The sequence below is a fragment of the Triticum urartu genome, chromosome 7 (assembly GCF_003073215.2).
Source record: "Triticum urartu cultivar G1812 chromosome 7, Tu2.1, whole genome shotgun sequence".
NCBI classification, from domain to species: Eukaryota; Viridiplantae; Streptophyta; class Magnoliopsida; order Poales; family Poaceae; genus Triticum; species Triticum urartu.
In genome coordinates, this window is record NC_053028.1 from 113,842,480 (window position 1) to 113,864,681 (window position 22,202).

The 22,202-nt window shown below is 44.4% G+C and overlaps 1 protein-coding gene across 1 annotated transcript in view; it reads right to left on the minus strand.

Moving 5' to 3' along the window:
* Positions 1-13,271: 13,271 nt before the first annotated feature.
* The window catches only part of LOC125522682, a 32,735-nt gene continuing 23,804 nt past the window's right edge, over positions 13,272-22,202 (minus strand). The window contains exon 6 of the transcript XR_007289924.1: positions 13,272-13,715. The gene's annotated coding sequence lies outside the window, so the exon portion shown is untranslated. The remainder of the gene's footprint in view (positions 13,716-22,202) is intronic.

Below are 22,202 nucleotides of genomic sequence, written 5' to 3' on the forward strand. Positions count from 1 at the left end.
GGTTCACGATCCCAGGGGGCCGGCCGGGCGACGTGGGCCATTGGTCCCGGTTTGTCTGGACCTTTTGGTCCCGGTTGGTGGGACGAACCAAGACCAATGGGCCTCGCTCCTGGCCCACCACCATTGGTCCCGGTTGGTGGCTTGAATTGGGCCAAAGGCTCCCCTTTAGTCCCGGTTCATGCCACCAACCAGGACCAATGAGGTGCCTATATATACCCCCTCGCGTAAGAGCAGAGCACACTGCTCTGTTTTTTCTGGCCGAGGGGGAGAGGGCTTGGTGGTGCTCTAGCTCACCTCCTATGCACACAAGGTGTTCGATGGAATGCCCGAGCCACACTACTTAAGGTTTCTCCTCTCCAAGCTCGACCTCCAAGCTCCATTTTTCACAATATTTGTCTAGGTTTAGCGGTCCGTCACGCCTCATCCCCGTCTTCACCGCCGTCGATCACCCGCGCCGAGCTCATCGCCGGCACCACCGTGGTGAGCCTCTTATTCTTATCTTCTTTCTGAAAGGAAAAAATATTCTTACTTGTATGTTTACATAGATACTTGTATTATTTTCTTACTTTTATTATTTCATATTATATAGTGCGATGGTTTTGGTATCCGCCCCCGTCGGCCCTCGTCCTGTCTATGATTCGGATGTGGTATATATATTATCTTTATAAATATTGGTTCATTTATTGTTTATGAAAATTATGCCGACCAACGTGACATAGATTTTATTTATCTAGGATGTATGTGAACCAGAAATTCCAACTGACACTATTGTCGAGAGGTTAAATTTAGTTGAAGAAGAAAACAATTTCTTGAAGGAAAAAATAAAAAAATTGAAGAGGAGAAGATGATATTGGAGTTGCATGTTGTGGATGTCGTCGATGATCACAAGATCAAGATGGATGCAATGCGCTTGAAGATGAGAAAGATTAGAAAATATGCCATTCATACCGAGCCTTGGTATCATTATGTCGTTGGATCAATTGTTACCTTGGTTGCAATTATGATCGCATTTGTTTTCGCATTGAAATGTTTTACATAGTTTCAATGTATGGTTTAATTAATTAGATGCTCTGGAGAGCTATATGTTGTTAGATGAGAACTATGCATGTACTTTGGTTTTAATGTGATGATGAACTTCTATTAATTTGGACACTTAATTATATATAATGCACGCAGATGAACCGGCAATGGATGTACGGTGACAGACACACCTCCGAGTACATTAAGGGCGTGCATGAGTTTCTCGATGCGGCTAAGGCAAACAAGCAGAATGGTTTTATGTGTTGTCCATGCACTGAATGTGGGAATACAATGTCTTACTCTAACCGGAAAATCCTTCACTCCCACCTGCTTTACAAGGGTTTCATGCCACACTATAAAGTTTGGATGAGGCACGGAGAAATAGGGGTTATGATGGAAGACGGCGAAGAATAAGAGTACGATGACAACTATGTGCCCCTCAATACGGTGATGCTACAACCGGGGGAGCTGGTAAAGATCAAGAGGAACCAGACGATGTGCCCAATGATGCTGCAACGGGTGAAGCTGCTGAAGATCAAGAGGAACCAAACGATGTGCCCGATGATGATGATCTCTGTTGGGTCATTGTCGATGCAAGGACGCAATGCGGAAGTCAAAAGGAGAAGCTGAAGTTCGATCGCATGTTAGAGGATCACAAAAAAGGGTTGTACCCCATTTGCGAAGATGGCAACACAAAACTCGGTATCGTACTGGAATTACTATAGTGGAAGGTAGAGAATGCTGTGCCTGACAAAGGATTTGAGAAGCTACTGAAAATATTAAAGAAGAAGCTTCCAAAGGATAACGAATTGCCTGACAGTACATACGCAGCAAAGAAGGTCGTATGCCCTCTAGGATTGGAGGTGGAGAAGATACATGCATGCCCTAATGACTGCATCCTCTACCGCGGTGCATACAAGGATCTGAACGCATGCCCGGTATGCGGTGCATTACGGTATAAGATCAGACGAGATGACCCTGGTGATGTTGATGGCGAGCCCCCCAGGAAGAGGGTTCCTGCGAAGGTGATGTGGTATGCTCCTATAATACCATGGTTGAAACGTCTGTTCAGAAACGGAGAACGTGCCAAGTTGATGCGATGGCACAGTGAGGACCGTAAGAAAGACGCGAAGTTGAGAGAACCCGCTGACGGGTCACAGTGGAGAAAAATCGAGAGAAAGTACTAGGATGAGTTTTCAAAGGACCCAAGGAACGTATGGTTTGCTTTAAGCGCGGATGGCATTAATCCTTTCGGGGAGCAGAGCAGCAATCACAGCACCTGGCCCGTGACTGTACGTATGTATAACCTTCCTCCTTGGATGTGCATGAAGCGGAAGTTCATTATGATGCCAGTTCTTATCCAAGGCCCTAAGCAACCCGGCAACGACATTGATGTGTACCTAAGGCCATTAGTTGAAGAACTTTTACAGCTATGGAATGGAAACGGTGTACGTACGTGGGATGAGCACAGATAGAAGGAATTTAACCTAAAGGCCTTGTTGTTCGTGACCATCAACGATTGGCCCGCTCTCAGTAACCTTTCAGGATAGACAAACAAAGGATACCACGCATGCACGCACTGTTTAGATGAAACTGAAAGTATATACCTGGAAAAATGTAGGGAGAATGTGTACCTGGGCCATCGTTGATTTCTTCCGACCAACCACCAATGTCGAAAGAAAGGCAAGCATTTTAAAGGCGAGGCAGATCACCAGAAGAAGCCTGCCATGCGTACCGGTGATCACGTACTTGCTATGGTCAATGATTTACACGTAATCTTTGGAAAGGGTCCCGGCGCACTAGCTGTTCCGAATGATGCTGAGGGACACGCACCCATGTGGAAAAACAAATCTATATTTTGGGACCTACCCTACTGGAAAGACCTAGAGGTCCGCTCTTCAATCGACGTGATGCATGTGACGAAGAACCTTTGCGTGAACCTGCTAGGATTCTTGGGCGTGTATGGAAAGACAAAAGATACACGTGAGGCACGGGAGGACCTGCAACATTTGCATGAAAAAGACGGCATGCCTCCGAAGCAGTATGAAGGTCCTGCCAGCTACGCTCTTACGAAAGAAGAGAAAGAAATCCTTTTGAATGCCTGCTCAGTATGAAGGTCCAGACTGGCTTCTCGTCGAATATAAAGGGAATAATAAATATGCCAGAGAAAAAGTTTCAGAACCTAAAGTCTCATGACTGCCACGTGATTATGACGCAACTGCTTCCGGTTGCATTGAGGGGGCTTCTGCCGGAAAATGTCCGATTAGCCATTGTGAAGCTATGTGCATTCCTCAATGCAATCTCTCAGAAGGTGATCGATCCAGAAATCGTACCAAGGCTAAGGAGTGATGTGGCGCAATGTCTTGTCAGTTTCGAGCTGGTGTTCCCACCATCCTTCTTCAATATCATGACGCACATCCTAGTTCATCTAGTCGACGAGATTGTCATTCTGGGGCCCGTATTTCTACACAATATGTTCCCCTTTGAGAGGTTCATGGGAGTCCTAAAGAAATATGTCCGTAACCACGCTAGGCCAGAAGGAAGCATCTCCATGGGCCATCAAACAGAGGATGTCATCGGGTTTTGTGTTGACTTCATTCCTGGCCTTAAGAAGATAGGTCTCCCTAAATTGCGGTATGAGGGGAGACTGACTGGAAAAGGCACTCTTGGAAGTGACTCAATAATATGCGGGGACGGATATTCTTGGTCTCAAGCACACTACACAGTTCTACAAAACTCTACCTTGGTGACCTCGTATGTCGATGAACACAAGAACAGTCTGCGCTCCAAACACCCGGAGTAGTGCGACGACTGGATTATATGTGAACACATCAGGACTTTCAGCAGTTGGTTGGAAGCACGTCTCAGAGGTGACAACATTGTTTTTGATGAGTTGTACTTGTTGTCCAGGGGACCATCTTTGACTATATTGATTTACAAAGGATACGAGATAAATGGGAATACATTTTACACGATTGACCAAGATCAAAAGAGCACCAACCAAAACAGCGGTGTCCGCTTTGATGCAACAACCGAGAGGGGAAAGGACACATATTGTGGTTACATAGTAGACATATGGGAACTTGACTACGGACATGATTTTAAGGTCCCTTTGTTTAAGTGCAAATGAGTCAATCTGTCAGGAGGCGGGGTACAGGTAGACCCACAGTACGGAATGACAACAGTGGATCTGAAAAATCTTGGGTACACTGACGAACCGTTCGTGCTAGCCAATGATGTGGCACAGGTTATCTATGTGAAGGACATGTCTACCAAACCGAGAAAAAGAAAAGATAAGGAAGCGAATACATCATACGATGAGCCAAAGCGCCACATAGTTCTTTCAGGAAAAAGGGACATCCTGGGAGTGGACGGCAAGACAGACATGTCTGAAGATTATGAAAAGTTTCACGAAATTCCTCCTTTCAATGTCAAGGCTGACCCAAGCATCCTGATAAACGATGAAGATTATCCATGGTTACGGCGTAATAAGCAAATGACACAAGCGAAGAAAAAGTGAAGACTTTCTCCCGCAACTATTATGATGATACCATGCCAATTTTGTAATAGACGAGTATGATACCATTGTCCATTTTGTACATGCACATGCTATGCCAACTTTTTCAGAGTTCATTTGAAAACTATGAATTTAGGTCGAATTTTCTCTATATGTGCATCTATGTTCATTTTTTTAGTAAAGTTAATCACAAACTTATGATTCACACAAATTTCAAAGAATTCAATTTTTACTATTCAAATTTGAAAACTAATGGCACTAACAAAAAGTTTATAATTTTTCTAAAACTAATGGCACTAATAGAAAGTTTATAATTTTGCTGACCTAAAAGAAAAAAGAATTAAAAAAATAAAGCAAAAAACAAAAGAAAATAAATAATACAGAAAACAAAACAAAAAAACTAGAAAAAAATAGCAATAATAATTATTTTGTTCTAAGTAGAAACAAAATAAAATAAATAAAGAAACAAAGAAAACAAAAAAAGTGTTTTCAAATTTGAAAACTAATGGCACTAACAGAAATTTTATAATTTTTCTAAAACTAAAGCAAAAAAGAATTAAAATATAAAGCAAAAAACAAAAGAAAATAAATAATGCAGAAAACAAAACCAAAAAAACTGGAAAAAAATAGGGCTCGCCCCTGGCCCATGACCATTAGTCCCAATTTGTGCCACAAACCGGGACTAAAGGGTTGGTCCTCGTTGCGCTCAGAGTTTAGTCCCACCTCGCCAACCGAAGGGCGCTCACAACGGTTTATAAGCCCGTCCCTCTCTGCCTTGTTGAGCTCCTCTCAAAGTGAAAATAGATGCCCTTATACAGGGAATTTGACCTAAATTCATAATGAATTTCTCTAAAATTCATAGAAATTGATTATGAATTTAGGTCGAATTTTCTCTATAGGTGCATCTATGTTCATTTTTTAGTAAAGTTAATCAAAAACTTGTGATTCACACAAATTTCAAAGAATTCAAATTTTAACTATTCAAATTTGAAAACTAATGGCACTAACAGAAAGTTTATAATTTTTCTAAAACTAATGGCACTAACAGAAAGTTTATAATTTTGCTGACCTAAAAGCAAAAAAGAATTAAAAATAAAGCAAAATACAAAAGAAAATAAATAATGCAGAAAACAAAACAAAAAACTGGAAAAAAAGAAAAAATAGCAACAATAAGTATTTAAAACAAAAGAAAATAAATAATGCAGAAAACAAAACAAAAAAACTGAAAAAAAATAGCAACAATAAGTATTTTGTTGTAAGTAGAAACAAAATAAAATAAATAAAGCAACAAAGAAAAAAAAAACTTCCACCTATTCGGCCACCACGGCGTGAATACGACTAGAAACCCAACCTGGGCCAGGATTCAGGCCCGCAGAAGGCCCAACAGGCCCACAAGCAGAGAGGTGTCAGATTAGGCCCATAGGCCTGCAGTTCAGAGGAGTTCGAGAGGGAAGAGGCAGCGGAGCTTATAAACAGGTGTTGGCCGCTCTCAACTAGCGAGGTGGGACTAAACTCTAACCGGGCAGCGAAGGCCGTTGGTCCCGGATGGTGGACGAACCGGGACAAAGGGGTGCATTGGTCCCGGTTCGTGGGACCAACCGGGACCAATGCCCCCCTTTAGTCCGGTTGGTGCCATCAACCGGGACCAAAGACCGCCGCTTCCTGCCCTTTGGGCTTCTGAAAAGAGGCCTTTGGTCCGGGTTGGTGGCACCAACCGGGACTAAAGGGGGCATTGGTCCCGGTTTGTGCCACGAACCGGGACCAATGCTCCGTCTATGTGTACAACACTTGTGAAAATTTTTGTTCAGTTCTTCGATCCCGCCCCGACGACGCCGCCGGGCTGCCCCTCTGCGCCTCGCCGTCGCCTCGTCGCCCCTGCCTCCGACGCTGTCCCGCGCCGCCAGACGTCGTCGCCACCCCGCGCCGCCCCGACGCCGTCGCCGCCCCGCGTCACGCCCCGACGCCGTCGCTGCCCCGCCTCTGCCTCGCCGTCGCCTCTGCCTCGCCGCGCCCCAGCTGCCCCATGCCGCCGTCGCCTCTACCTCGCTTTGGTCAGGGCCGGCACCGCCCGCCTCCTCCCCCTGTTTTTTTTGCAAATATATATATGTTTTTTCCTGATTATATTTATATGTATGAGTATATGTATGTGTGTATATCTGTTTATATGTCCTTTTTTTAGATTTTTTGTTTTTTGCATTTTTATAAAAATGTATATATGTAATATGTATGTATATATGTTCTCTGTGTATATATATATGTTAATGTATATATGCAAAAGATAGATTTTTAGAAAAAATAGTATTTTTTCTGTTCATAGATTTTTTTGGTGATATTAATTATTGTAAATATGCAAATGTTTGTATATTCATATGAACAATGAATTAGGCAAAACCTTTACTTTTTTCTAAAATTTCTATTTGAACATTATTTTAAAAAAACAAGCAATACTACTTCATGTATTTTTAAGAAGAAAGAAGAAGAAAAAGAATGAGAGGAAAAAGGAAATAAGAAGAGGAAGAAAGGAGAAGAAGAGGGGAGAGGAAGACGAGGAGAAATAAATAAGAAGAAGAAAAAAGAAGAAAAAGAAGAGGAGAAGAAGAAAGGAATAGAGGAGAAGAAGAGAAAATAGAATACCTTTCTTCTTCTCCTCTTTTTTTTCTTATTTTTTTTCTTCGATCTTCTCCTCTAGCTATTCCTTTCTTCTTCTCTTCTTTTTATTTCTTCTTTGTTTTCTTATATTTTATCGGGTCTGCCGTCGTCGATATATACCCCTCCCGATAACTTCAACATGTGTGGGGGGGATTGATATACCTCCTCCCCGATAATATTATTTTCCCATGTACGTACGTATCGATATAAACTCCCGATAACTTCAACACGTGGGGGGGGGTCGATATAGCCCCTCCCGATAACTTCAACACGTGTGGGGGGGGGTCGATATACACCCCCTCCCGATAACTTCAACACGTGGGGGGGTCGATATATCCCCTCCCCGGTAATATTATTTTCCCATGTACGTATGTCGTCGTTGTCGATATACCCCAAACCCTTGAAGCGTTGTCAAGGCCACCCCAAACCCTAGAGAAGCAGCGTCGAGACCACTAATTAATATTAGTTCTACGTTTGCCACTAATATATCCATCTGTCATGTTTGAACATAGATTCGAATAGCCCGCGAAATAGCCGCAATAGCTGCACTATAGCTGCCCGGGAGCCTCGCCGCTAAGCTATGGCTGTTGCCGTGAAAACCTCAACATATCCCTCTAAATGGCAGAAAAATCAGCAAAAACCTCTAGAAATCATCTCTCCTACCAGAAATTTTTCTGCTATTTGCCGCTATTGCCCGCTATGGCGGCCGCTATAGCTGCTGGGAAGGCCGCCGCGAAATCATTTCTCCCATGATTTTAATCTATGTGTTTGAATAATAATTGCCATGTTGTAAATATTTGTAGAAACTATGGACACCGCCCGAGACGAAGTACAAGAAGAGTTGTTGGGGGACATAATCGCACGAGGAAGTGATGTCGTCTGCTTGTTGTTTCTCAACGACACCGATGGTCTGGAAGCAGCTGGCTATGATTATGATGGCTCTGGTGACCCAATGCCGGTGCAAGAAGGAGACCGTGAGGACGGCTCCGATGACCCAATGCCGGTGCAAGAAGGAGACCGAGATGACGGCTCCGGTGACCGAACCGAGTCCGGCCAGGTATATATTAGTTAAGCCTGTGCTGACTAGCTAATTGATGCATTCATTGTTTTGGTATGTACACATATTAATTAAGTCTTTGTTCTTTTTTCTGGCCCTCCGGATCGAGCACAACTTCGGTAAAGAGACGAGGCCCGAAGAAAAAGTTGAGCTCGGATGAAAGGTTTGAGATCATAGCAATCATGCCCGACGGCCAACCGATTAAACCCATCCGGATAAAGAACGCATTTGTTGCTCAGTGCGGGGTTCTGGTTAGGGACAAGATCCCGATCAACATCCATCAATGGTTAAAGCCGGCTGCAGAAGACCCTGAGGTGTCTTATGTCAATGATATGCAGAAAAATGATCTTTGGACTGAGATGATCCGGAGAAGCCAGTTAAAGAGCAATTAATCAAGTCTTTTGCTCTTAAGAGGATGGCAGACCTATTCAGGAGGTGGAAGAAAGAGTTGAATAAGTTTGTCGATAAAAAAGACACCAGAATTCAAGGGCAGATATGAGAAGATCAGAGATCACTAACCCGCATTTGTGGCCCACAAGACATCAGAAAAGAGTAAGAAGATGTCAGCGACAAACAAGCAAAATGTTGTGAAGAAGAAGCATCACCATCGCACGGGGTCAGGTGGCTACCTCGTAGCCTGGCCTAAATGGGCCAAGGCTGAGAATAATCTGGTTGATAAAGGGATCGAACCAGAGACAATTAACTGGCTAGACCATTGCCGGACTTGGTTCTTCGAGGCTGGCGCAAACTTGGACCCTGTATTAGGGAAGTGCATTTGGACGGACGAGCAAATGGAAATACCAGTCAAGAGGCTTAAGCACCATATCGAAGCAGCGCAGCAAGGGATGTTCGTTCCAGACAGAGAGAAGGACGAGCTCACAATGGCCCTCGGGAATCCTGAGCACCCTGGACGGACACGAGGTACGCCAGGCTCCATTCCATGGAAGGATGGGTTTCCGGACGCAGGCAGTTACAAATGCCACGAGAGGAGGAAGAAAGTGGAGCAGACCCAACTGCAGGCGCTGCACGCTAGGGTACAAGCAAGAGAGGAACGAGAAGCAAATCGCAGCAAATGAACTGCCGAATCTTCCCCCGAAGCTACCCCGCCATCTCAGCGGAGAAGCAGCGTGGCTTCCATTGAGCTGCTTCAGCCGGAGCATGTCTTGACGGCTCCTGCCAGCTATCCCGTGGATGCTATCACGGAGTCTCAAAATTGCCACCTTATGACGCAATGGATTAATATGAAGGTCAAGGCGGCTGTTGGCTCTGTTTTTCCTACTGAACCCGGCGCAACTTTTCACTGTCGGCCGATTCCAGAAGGATATGCTAGGGTGATGGTGGATGAAATAACGGAGGGATTTGAGGACCTCCAGCTTGACCACCCTACCGGTGAAGGGGAGACTCGGCTGGGTTCTGCTCTGAAGACTCCATGCCTATGGCGGAAGGAGCTCATCAACCTTCCGAACTGGACGCCTCCGCCTCCTCCTCCTCCTCCATCGAGTCAGGGCACTCCGCCTCCTCCACCGCCTCCTCCTCCGACGAGTGATGATCAGGGCACTCGGCCGGCTCCTTCTCCGGCGCGTGGCGGCACTCCGCCTCCTTCTCCGCCTGCGCCGGCGCGCCCGAGCAGCCAGCCTCCTCCTTCTCTGCCTCATCAGCAAGGGCGGAAGAGACCCGCCGTCGCGCCGGCTGCTCCGGCGCGTCGTAGTCCTTCTCCTCCGCCTCGTAAGCAAGTAAAGAAGACAGCCGCTCCGTCTGCTCTGCCAGCGTCTAGCAGTAAAGCCAGAGGCGGGAGGACATACAGATTCGGTCCTTCTCTGAAGACTCCAGAGAAGTTACCATACGAGAGGACCCTGTAGGAGAATGCCGAGATCGCGCGAGAAGAAGTGAGGAACTTCTTTGAAGGAGTGAAAGCAAAGAAACATCCACCTCCAGAGGAGAAGGTAGATTCGGTGAAAGCGAAGCGCACTCTGGCTGCCCTGACGAAACCACCCAAGTCTCCGCCGAAAGGCAACTATGAGCGCATTATTGGAAAGGCATTTGCTGAAGCGGAGCGGTCGGGAAGTACTGTCAGTGATCAAAGGATGAAAGATCGACGAGCTTGGAAACAAATTGCCCAGCTCGGCGAACAAGCGAAGCAATCGTGCCCCCCGCTCAAGGTGCCTAGCGACAACGTCGCTAATGATCCGAGGATGGTGCCTGGTTATAGCAATCTTGGAGATTACCTGCCCGACGATGTACATTATGATTTCTTGGAGGTGCAGATACAAAGATACGAGTACAGGAAGCCTCTCGTCAAAGATGAAAGATCTCTATCAACGATGATGCGAAAATTGCATGATTGGTACTTGAAAATTTGCAGAGAGTCTGGGGGGAGGAATACTTTGTATGTGAGAGTTAAAAAGGAGCATGACCTCGTTGGAATTGAACTGTTGCCTGTTCCTTTTGAGGAGTTCTTTCAGTTTTTCAATCAATTAGCCCTCGATAAAGTAACAGTCACCTGCTACTGTCTGTAAGTAGTACTACTTCTATCATTAAGTCTCTCTATATAGCTCAGCTCTTTCATTGCATGTATTTATAATTAGCCTCACTATATTATGCAGATTGAAGATCGTCGAATTGAAGAAAAGACAAATCGGTGATATTGGGTTCATAGATGCAACTGAGGTTAAATTTCATGCTGCAGATACCGAGGCCAACTTGCTACGATCGTTGGTAATAAATGAAAACAAAGATATAATACTCTTTCCTTACAACTTCAAGTGAGTGTTACTGGCTTGTGCATATTCGGTTTCCCTTATATATTAGTCAAGGTTATAGTAATGTAATTGATGAGTTATGCATGCGTGCGCAGGTTCCACTATATTCTCCTAGAGATTAAGTTTGAGCAGGGAATAGTAACTGTCTTGGACTCTAAACGAAAAGATCCCCAGGAGTATGCAGACATGACTCAAATGCTCGAGAAGTAAGTTAAATCGATCATTATCCACCATATCAGCAACTTTGTTCAATTCTAATATCAAGTAATTGTTTTCTTTGTCTGGCAGGGTTTGAAGAAAATTCACCAAAAAAGCTCCAGGACTGCCGAAGAAGCTGGAATTTAGACACCCGAAAGTAAGTACTATAGTAGCATGTTACACGCATCTCCTAGTGATTCAAGCGCTAGTTTCATCAATACCATTTGGCATTCTTGCTTATCAGTTTGATTAACCTCTATTTCTTGTAAAGTGGTTGTGGCAGGAACAAGGGAATGGTTTCTGTGGATACTACGTTTGCGAGTCCATCCGCCACACGACCTGTGAGCGGGGCTACTCTGACGAACAATATGAAGTGCGTAAATAACAATATTCATAATTTTATTTTATTACCATCATTTGTGTTGAGTTTCATTCATTCATATATATATATATATATGTATTGACCCCCTTCTTCAAATTAGATGTTTCGGAGGCGGGATGGACTCCTAGCAGCAGCTCACATGCGAGCAATTCAAGAGGAATTGGCGGCATTCTTTCTTGACCACGTGATCGCTGAAGACGAAGAATACTATGTGGACCATGCGTCCGTATGTTAGCAGATTATATTTGTAAGAGATAATTATTGTGTATATGTAGCCGGTAGTGTCGGATAGATATACGAGAACTTGTTGGTCGACCAATCTCTCGAAGAAGGAGAGGTGGTCGATATCACTTCTCTCTGTATGCATATATGTTCATGACGATCTTCTGTTTCCTTCGTTTGCTTACTAGCTAGCTAGTGTGTCTAGTCATCTCTATACGTATGTATAGTACGTAGCGTCGACCAAGCACGGACATAAGAGATGACACTTCTCTCTATTAATTATAGCTAGCTAACACAATATATGAAACACCTAAATTAATCCCCAAACCCCCCAACCCCCCCCCCCTTAAAAAAAACAAAAACCCCAGCCATAGAAATACTGACGCGTGGATGCCTATTGGTCCCGGTTGGTGCCACCAACCGGGACCAAAGGCCCATCTGTCCCGGTTCTGGACAGAACTGGGATTAAAGGGACAGGGCATTAGTAACGACCCTTTAGTCCCGGTTCAGGAACCGGGACAAAAGGCCCTTACGAACCGGGACAATAGGCCCGTTTTCTACTAGTGCATGTTTATGTTACTAGTCTATGTTACTATCCATCGTGGCTAGTCTAAGAGGCGAGGAGCCCTTCTTGACAAAAAGCTGAGTGTGGTCCGATTTTGAGAGACACCAGACCAGAGCAACAAACATGAAGAGATGCTTTCTTTGCTAGGGATGAAATAACTTAGTACTCTCGATGCCCAAGTCAGCTTGAAATCTGTTTAGTAATGCATGCCAAACATGATAGCCATTATACAGTGGTGCGCACTGAAGATGCGAGGATTGGGAGGTATTAGAAAATGTAGTAACGCTGAGATGGTTGGCGGGATAGTTGATCAAATTTTGTTGATTAGGTCCCATGAGCTATTGCCTACTACAGCCTTTCATCCACTATTAGCAATGTAACCTGCAAGATGGAGGGCTACAGCCAGTGGCGCTGCTGGCAGCAGTATCGTCACTTGGGGACTGCTTGGATCGCACCCGACAACTACCCTACCAAAATCTTAGCAGTGACTGTGGACATCGGCGAGCGTTTGGATGGCTGACAAAGTTCCAGTTTACTATGGTCAATTTTTTTTTCAGTTTACTTGAACTTTTTGTTCAGCTGTCCAATTTGCTCGCCAAAATTCAAATGAGCCCACAGCAGCCAAATCTTTCTTCTAATAATTGCCGCGCCTGTGATCTGGCAGGACGGACTGCGTGTCATCCGCCCCTCAGCTGGCTGGACCGACTGGGTGTCATCCAAATAGGGCCTTGGTATATATAGACTAGGTGTTGTGGCACGCCCGTCGCGCGCCTCTTGAGGAGGAGCTGGGTGTCGCCCGGTTGTACTCGCCCCTTGGACAATCCTTTTTAATCTAATTAGCATTTGCGATGATATCTTCATTGAACAAACTAAGCAGCAGGAAAAGAAATATACACTGTACAGTGGACATGAAACATCTGACTAATAACAGTGCTCTTAACATAAGTAGTAGGTCTTGAAAAGCATGATATAAGATCGCACAAAAGAGGACCATAGGTCATGACAGGATATAGCACAATTAGGAGTATTAGTAGTGCATTATATTAGATTATATTGACACAGGGGCTGCAGCGTCTTCGATTGTGCATCTAGAGGCGGTGCACGGTGAGAACCACGCGACGCTTTGAAGTAATCCTGAAACGAAATGCACAGATGTCTCCTTCACGAATGTTGGCGCGGCGACGAAACTCAGACCAATTGGTGATTATAGTGGCCCTCTTGTCAGTTGCTACCATGATGCGACACTTGGCGAGCAGATGGCCATCTGCAAGTCTGACCATGAGTGTATCATTGTTTGGATCAATGAAGTCGAGCAGGTTCTCTTCAGTATAGTTAACCTGAAAATACTGGTAAAAGAAAGCAGGTTATTTACATGGATAGAAATTGTTGTGTGATACGGAAGATAATTTTGAATGCTCAAGTAAAAAGAGCAAAGAGAAGTGAATATTTCTGCTGTCCAATTGATGATTCGAGTATGTACAGCCTAGTGTGTGAACAGATAACAAACGAGTGAAAAAATGGTAAGCTAGAAAAGATAATCTAGGAATTTTAAAAGTAGCAGGAGAAAAATAAGAACAGAGTAGGTGTTGATGTATGTGCTATACAGTGAGAAAGGGAATATAATTGTTATTTGTATGTTGAGTAAAGTGGTGAGTGTTAAGTGGTATGAACAGAGTAGGATTATTTTTTGAGCTGTTTTACGGTGATTGGGTTAGTACTCGGAGTACTTAGCAGTACTTACATGTCTGATCACGTCTAATTTTTATTAGCCGTCAGATCCTGCGGGGAATTTTAATTGATTAAATTTAATATGTTAATTGCGATAAGGGCATAATGGTCCAGGGGGAAATATCTTTTCTTAAACCAATCACCTGAGGACCAGATCCATGTCTACTTGATCCAGTTCAGAATCCTCCTCCGATCTATTCGTCGCCGCTCGCCGCTCCTGACCTTCTCCGTCCTCGACCTGCCCGGTGAGAGGAATAAATTCATCGTCCTCGTCCTCCACCCAACCAACCACAGCCCCCCACGCCGTCACCGAAGAAGAAGAAGGCCGGATCTGCGCCGGCTGAATCGGCGGCGACCGCGGCGGGCGATCCCATCTCTTCGCGCGTACCATCCTTAAGGTATGAATTCGGCTTGGCGTTCTGCTCGTTCTCTTGGCCGTTGCGCCCCTCCACCGTGCATGCAGTACAACCAAAACCCCACAAGATCCGGGTACGGACTAGAACAACGAATGGAAAGCTTCATCGTGGCATAGTTTCTCTTGAGCTAATCGCATCATGTTTGTTTAAGTAAGATGTTGACGTTTGAGATGAGATATACTAAAGGAAGATGAGATACTGGTTCCATAGTTCACTTAATTTAGTTTATTAAAGTCATCATCACTTTAGGTTTGCATAGCGCATGAAATATAGTTTAAAGGAAGATGAGATACTACTTGTTGGACGTTGATGATTGGTTTCCCTCACATGTCAAACCAGCAAAGTCTTTTCCATGCACTTGTCTTTGCCTATGAGCTATTTTACACCTGCAACATTGATAAACAGAAAGATGTTGATGATTGGTTTCCCTCACATGTCATATGCAGGAAGACATGGCGTATGCAAGTGATGAGAGTATGTTCGAGTATGTAAATGTTGTCAGCAAGATGTTTGATAGTGAGGCTGAAGGCTATGAATTCTACAACAAATATGCTCTTGAAAAAGGTTTTAGTGTGAGGAAAAGCTACGTTGAGTGGGATGGATCCAACAAATACATAATTTTAAGGAAAATTGTGTGTAGTCGTCAAGGGTTTCGCGAAGATAAGCACATGAAAAGAAAGATGGAAGATAGAAAAAGGAGGCCACGAAGTTTAACTCGTGTCGGGTGTAATGTTAAATTGGTCATTACGAGACAGGAGGAAACCGGTCGGTGGTTTGTCAAGGATTTCATCGATGAGCACAGCCATCCTCTAGCCCCACGGGATCTTTCTTGTCTGCTGCGTTCGCACAGACGAATTAGCGATGAGCAGAAAGCGGACATTGCGGACATGGAAAAATGTGGGATCCGCAAATACCGTATTATGGATATTTTGTGCTTTCAATACGGTGGATTTGATAAGGTTGGATGCATAAAGAGGGACATTTGTAATTTCTGCCATGCTAATAAGCAGGAGACAATCAGTGCCGGTGATGCTAAAACGGTGATCATGCACATGATGGCGAGGCGAGAGCGAGATGTGGATTTTTTCTTCAAGTACTTGGTAGACGAGCATGGCCATCTGAAGGGACTGTTCTGGGCTGATAGTCAATCGCGACTTGACTACGAGGCTTTTGGAGACGTCATTGTTTTCGATAGCACATACAGAACCAACAAATACAATCTGCCATTCGTGCCTTTTGTCGGGTTGAATCACCACCGCAGCACTGTTATATTTGGTTGTGGTATAATTTCTCATGAAACAAGCCAGGCATACGAGTGGATGTTGCGGACCTTTTCTGATTGCATGGCACAGAAGCATCCGATATCTGTGATCACAGATGGGGACCTTGCAATGCAGAGAGCAATAAGGGTGGTCTGGCCAGACTCAAACCATAGACTATGTATATGGCACATTCAGCAGAACATTGTACGCCATCTGCATGATGACGACGTAAAGGAGGAATTTAGATCTTTCATTTATGATACTTCTTCCATTGAAGAGCATGAGATAAAATGGATACAATTCTTACAACGGAATAAAGTAACCAGTGAGGAGTCTTGGCTGCATCAGATGTATCAGATGAGAAAGTTGTGGTGTGCTCCATATCTTGAGGGGCGTTGTTTCCTAGGATTGAGCAGCAATCAGAGGAGTGAGAGCTTGAACTCTGTGCTACATACGCATCTTGAGGGTAAGATGTCGTTGTTTGAAATGCTAGAGCACTATGAGCGTTGCCTTGCGTCGCGACGGATTAACGAAGCTCTCCATGACGTCGAAGCCTTGCAGTCCGTTCCATTTACAGAGGAAAATGCTTCGCCGCTTGAGAAACACGCCGCAACAGTTTTCACACCTAGTGTCTTTAAGATGGTCTTATGGAGCATAGATGCTGTCAGCAAATGTCAGATTAGAGAGATACTAGATGAATCAGAAGATTCCACTTATGTTGTGTCCAAGCAGGAAAGAATGGATAAAAAGTTTGGAGTGCGCATTGAAGAGCAAGGAGGTCTTTTGCACAGGGTGAGTTGTTCTTGCCGTAAGCTGGAATGCGCAGGCACACCATATTCCCACATTTTTTACATATTGGGGATTTTAAAACAAACAATTCTGCCCAGTTGTTGCGTTCCCACTAGGTGGACTATGAATGCAAAATGTGCATACGCACCTACCAGAAAAAACCATATGTATGACTATTCGGTAAGCCTGCAGAGGTACCGCGAGTTGCGGAATTTTAGTCACGCCGCAAGTTTTCAGGCATGCCACTCTGATGAGGACTATCACCGTCTAAAGATGCTTTTGCAAGCACAACATCATGGCAAGCAATCAAGTTTTGAACAAGCTGACAGCAAGGAGTCAACTAATGCTCAGCATAACAGCATTAGGTTTGGCCCGTTGATGCCGCACTCGCAGAAAGTTGATAAGGTTCGGGATCCTGTGCATGTGCCAGGACGAGGTGCACCGAAGAAAAGGCGGCAGTCAAAGACAAAGAAGTCAAGATCACAGAATATCTGTGGCTATTGCAAGAAATCAGGTCACAATCGACATAAATGCGCTAAATTGCTAGAGGTACGAAATATGTTCATATTTTTTTGCATGTGTTTTACTCATAATTGATGTCCATGTGATTTATTGTATTCTTCTGTGTAGGATCTCGAGGCTGAACTGTGATATCTACATACAGCATGAATCGACGATGAGCCAGAGAAAGTCGTGTGCCATTCAGCTTTGTGTGACATGGTCTTTACATTCTATTTCATCATGGCAGTAATTTAGTGAAGTGCGGTTGTACTGCCATGTTACTGTATTAGTTCGACATCTTTCGTTTCCATTTTCTGTGTGTATCATTTAATGTCCAACTTTAAGAATGATGATGTATTTCGACAAATTGGGCACTATGATTCTTCACCCTTACTATGGTTGTCATGCATATTCATAATCATCATGCATATTCTTCATTTACAGAGCAATAATGACTGACGTATTTTTTAAATAAGCGGGGCCCACTGGGGTGTGCTTGGAAATCTTTGAAAAACCTCCATGCACGTTCATCTTCGCTGCATGCAAATCGGGCGGCAGCCGCTGTGCCAGTAGCTGTCAAGGCCTTGATGAATCACTATTCACATGCAGGTCCCCGACTCTTTCATGCAGGTCCCTGACTCTTGCATGCAGGTCCCCTTGAGGCATAGACCGATATTTTCAGCAGTCAGTCTAGAGGGCATTATAAATTCCAAAAAATACAAAAACTTGGAAACCTAGTTTTTTTGTGGTAGAGATCATGTGTGCCAAAACTGAGGTGATTTGGAGGTGCTCGAAAAAATGCCCGCATTCCCGGAGGGACCATTTGGTCTAACTTAAGCCAGTTTTTGAAAAAACGTGAATTTTTCCACCACCTCCAAATCATCCAAATTTTCTTGTACATGGTCACCCACATGTGCAAAACATGTGTATGCAAGAAAATTTTGAAAAAAAATATTTTACAATGCCCCCTTGAGGCATAGACCAATGTTTTCAGCAGTCAGTCTAGAGGGCATTATAAATTCAAAAAAATTCAAAAAAAATACAAAAACTTGGAAACCTAGTTTTGTTTGTGGAAGAGATCATGTGTGCCAAAACTGAGGTGATTTGGAGGTGGTCGAAAAAATGCCCGCATTCCCGGAGGGACCATTTGGTCTAACTTAAGCGAGTTTTTGAAAAAACGTGAATTTTTCCACCACCTCCAAATCATCCAAATTTTCTTGTACATGGTCACCCACATGTGCAAAACATGTGTATGCAAGAAAATTTTGAAAAAAATTATTTTACAATGCCCCCTTGAGGCATAGACCGATGTTTTCAGCAGTCAGTCTAGAGGGCATTATAAATTCAAAAAAATACAAAAACTTGGAAACCTAGTTTTGTTTGTGGAAGAGATAATGTGTGCCAAAACTGAGGTGATTTGGAGGTGGTCGAAAAAATGCACATTTATGATATTTTCACAAGTTACAAAATATATTATTGGACAGAATATAGACAGCACCACACAGCAACAGCACATTCATCCAATACAATAGAAGATAGCTCTCCGAATACAATTCATCATATTAGTCTCCGAATTCAAAAGACCGAACAAAGATAGAACATTACAAGTCTCGAGACCGCGAGTAGCGAGTTTGTCTTCACATTACAAGTCGATATCGATCATCTAAACTACCATCACATAGAAGAGAGTCGCGGTCATCACGATGAGCATCATCGCGATGAAACTGGTCTTCATCCGGTTCCTCCAACGCTCCCTCCTCTCTCCCGCTAGATAGCGGGCGTATCTAGATTCCGCCTCCGCCCTAGTGGTGTACCCTTTGTAACTGTTACCACTGAAACGGTGAACCTGTCTCCGACACTCCTCCCAATCGTCGTAGACTCCGGGAACCTTACCCTTGTACACGACATACGACGGCATCTCTATGCACAAGCCAAACAACATACAATACATAAGCAATAAATAAGTATGCAACAAAAGGATCGGAAGAGAAAAGTAAGACATTAATAGCACAATTCATGGTCCTAGTAATAAATAGCATCGATTACATCTAAGTTGCACGACTGTCCAAACCAAAGAGACATACAATTCATTAAAGTTTAATTACAACATGAGCCAATCAATGTTTCAGAACTACACATAGCATCACTACTTTCGACTCGACTCATGGGACCGGAGCGTGGATGAAGCCGTCGTCTGTCCTGATTGTCATGAAATCGCGGGCGTTGTCAGCCTGCATTTGTAGCGTTGTGTCTATCTCACTGCACAGAACACAGAATGTTAGAAGAAATAAAGAACGATCGATGGATGCATTTTTTGCTGTTTTGGCTGATGTTGTTTTGGTGCTGTTTTCGTGCCATTTAGGATGGCTGCAGTGACTTTTTGGTGCCATTTTTGATCTCTCAATATGGTTGCAGTGAGAGCAAAATATGGTTGTTATTTTTTTTGTTTTGTTTCAGAAACAGGACAAACCAAAGGGCCCACGTCTCCCCTCCAGATTTTTTGAGGGCCAAAGGGAAGGACGTTTGAGTTTTCGAGGCAACTCCCCACGTCTCCCCTCCACTGGCAACTCCCCACGACTCCCCTCCACTGGAAACTCCCCACGACGCAGGGAACTCCCCTCCTATTCCATTGCCGCTCAATCTGCCTCCCTCTGCCTCCCTCTGCCTCCCTCCTCATTCCATTGCAGCTCCATCTTCCTCCCTCTGCCTCCACCATCAAGCAACTCCCCTCTGCCTCCACCATCACTGGCCAGGAGGGCAATGGCGGAGGAATCGTGGAGCAACTCCCCTCCGTCTGCCAAGAGAATGGCGGAGGCATCGTGGAGCAACTCCCCTCCGTGTGCCAAGCATCACCAAGGTGAGGCGTCTGGCAAGGAGCCGCTGGTGGTCGACGACGACGTTCCGGTCCCCGGGCAGAAGCAGGACTACACCGTGCCGCACATGGTTGATATCCACCTAAAGAAGGAGAAGTTGGATGTCGTATGCACCAGCAATCCAGACGAAGCCGACAAGAGGATCCGCGAGATCAGGAGGAGGCTCGGCGACATGCTTTCTCGGTTGATCGGCATTGATGTCGAGTATACGAGGGAAGATGAACCTTCGCAAAAGGTTGCAGTTCTACAGTTATGCGTGGAGGATCTCGTCCTGGTATACCACATCACCGCGGCAACCAAATGGTAAAAACATCCAGTTCTGAAGTTTTTGAAGTTCTGACGTTTCTGTCTAATTAGTAGTTTCTGAAGTTTCTGAAGTAGACGCAATAGTTCTGTAGTTCTGAAGTAGATGCAATACTAGTTCTGAAGTTCTGAAGTTTCTGTCTAATTAGTAGTTTCTGTAGTTTCTGAAGTTTCTGAAGTAGATGCAATAATTCTGAAGTTCTGAAGTAGATGCAATACTAGTTCTGAAGATCTGAAGTTTCTGTCTAATTAGTAGTTTCTGAAGTTTCTCAAGTAGATGCAATAGTTCTGAAGTTTCTGAAGTTTCTCAAGTAGATGCAATAGTTCTGAAGTTCTGAAGTAGATGCAATACTAGTTCTGAAGTTCTGGAGTAGATGCAATACTAGTTCTGAATTTTATGTCTAATTAGTAGTTTCTGAAGTTTTTGAAGTAGATGAATTTGATGCACCAGATTAATTTGATGCAGGCCCAAGGAACTCCGCCTGCTCCTGCAGGAGAAGAAGCTGTACACCTTTGTTGGCTTCTCCATTGGAGGTGACAAGGAGAAGCTGAAATTGTCTGGTTTGGAGATCAACCCCGACAAGTACGTCGACATGCAGCGCAAATGGAGAGTTCCAAACAATGGAAAGAAGTGGCAGGCTTTGGCTGAGTTTGCAGCCAGCCTCATCCACCCATCGTACAAGGAAATGAAGCAGAAGATCAACAAGGAATTGGACCACAAACTATGGGGGGACAGCCCACTGCCAAACAACCTCATCGAGTACGCAGCGAAAGATGCGTACGTCACCTACGAGGCATGGAAGAAAATCGAAATCGTTAAAGAAGGTTTGGAGTGCTGGCAAGAGGCGGAGGATCATTGGGATGACCCCTACTACTGGGGATATTGAGTTGTTTGTGGTATTATGTGTCTCAGTTTGCAGTTATGTGGTTGAACAAGTTTGCTTTTGTAATGCTGAACAAGTTAGCTTTTGTTATGTTGAACAAGTTTGCTTTTGTAATGATGAACAAGTTTGCTTTTGTTATGTAGTTATGTGATTGTTATGATGCTGGTGCAGAACACTTATGGTTGTGATGTGATGCAAAATCCTTCAACTTTTGGTGATCATTTAGTTCAAGTTTTGGTCAGATCATACAGAATGTTGTCTAGAAGTTTTTGTGATCATTTAGTAGTTTTTGTATACAGAAGCCTTTCACTATAACTGGAAAAGTTGAAGTTCTCAGCATGAAGAATCACACAACACAGCACCTACATTATGATGATACACTATCAACTGCAGACCTGAATGCATCCAATTCGGCCTTTCCCAAGCAGTGATGGTAACTGAAAGTATAACAACTAAAAACGCAGCTCTACTGTATGTGTCCAATAGTGTCATCATAACAGAACTTTGAAAAGTCCTATATTATACAGTAGCAAGCATCACAAGTTTCAGATGGTTTTCTAGCAAGTATTTTCTAGAAAAGTGGATTGGTGGCACAAAATTGCTACACTCAGTCGATCTACCTAGCATTATCAGCATGGATACCATTGAGACGTGAACAGAAACTGGGGTACCTGCACTGTCCTGTGGTGGTTGAGGAGATGGATCCGGCCGATCCCGTTCGGGGGGCGCGGGGGCGGCGGGGGTGGAGTCGCCGACGGCGTGCAGGGGCGGCGGATAGAGGGGGATGAGTGGGGGATCTGGCGATGGAGGGAGGGAGGCCACAGTGCGAGGGGAATAGGTGGAGTGGGGGGAGGGTTCTAATGGCCTACTTCGGATGGGCCTAATTCGGATGGGCCTAATTCGGAAGGGCCGTCTCGTTGTCTGAGCCTGAGGCATGCATGCATGGGAATGGTGGCGACGTGGGTTTGCATGCGCGGGTGGCGGACGTGAACTTTATCTATCCGAAATATGTTATGATTTCTACCCGAAAACAAGCTCGCGTGCGACGCTCTCCCGTGCGACGCACGCCTCTCGCGT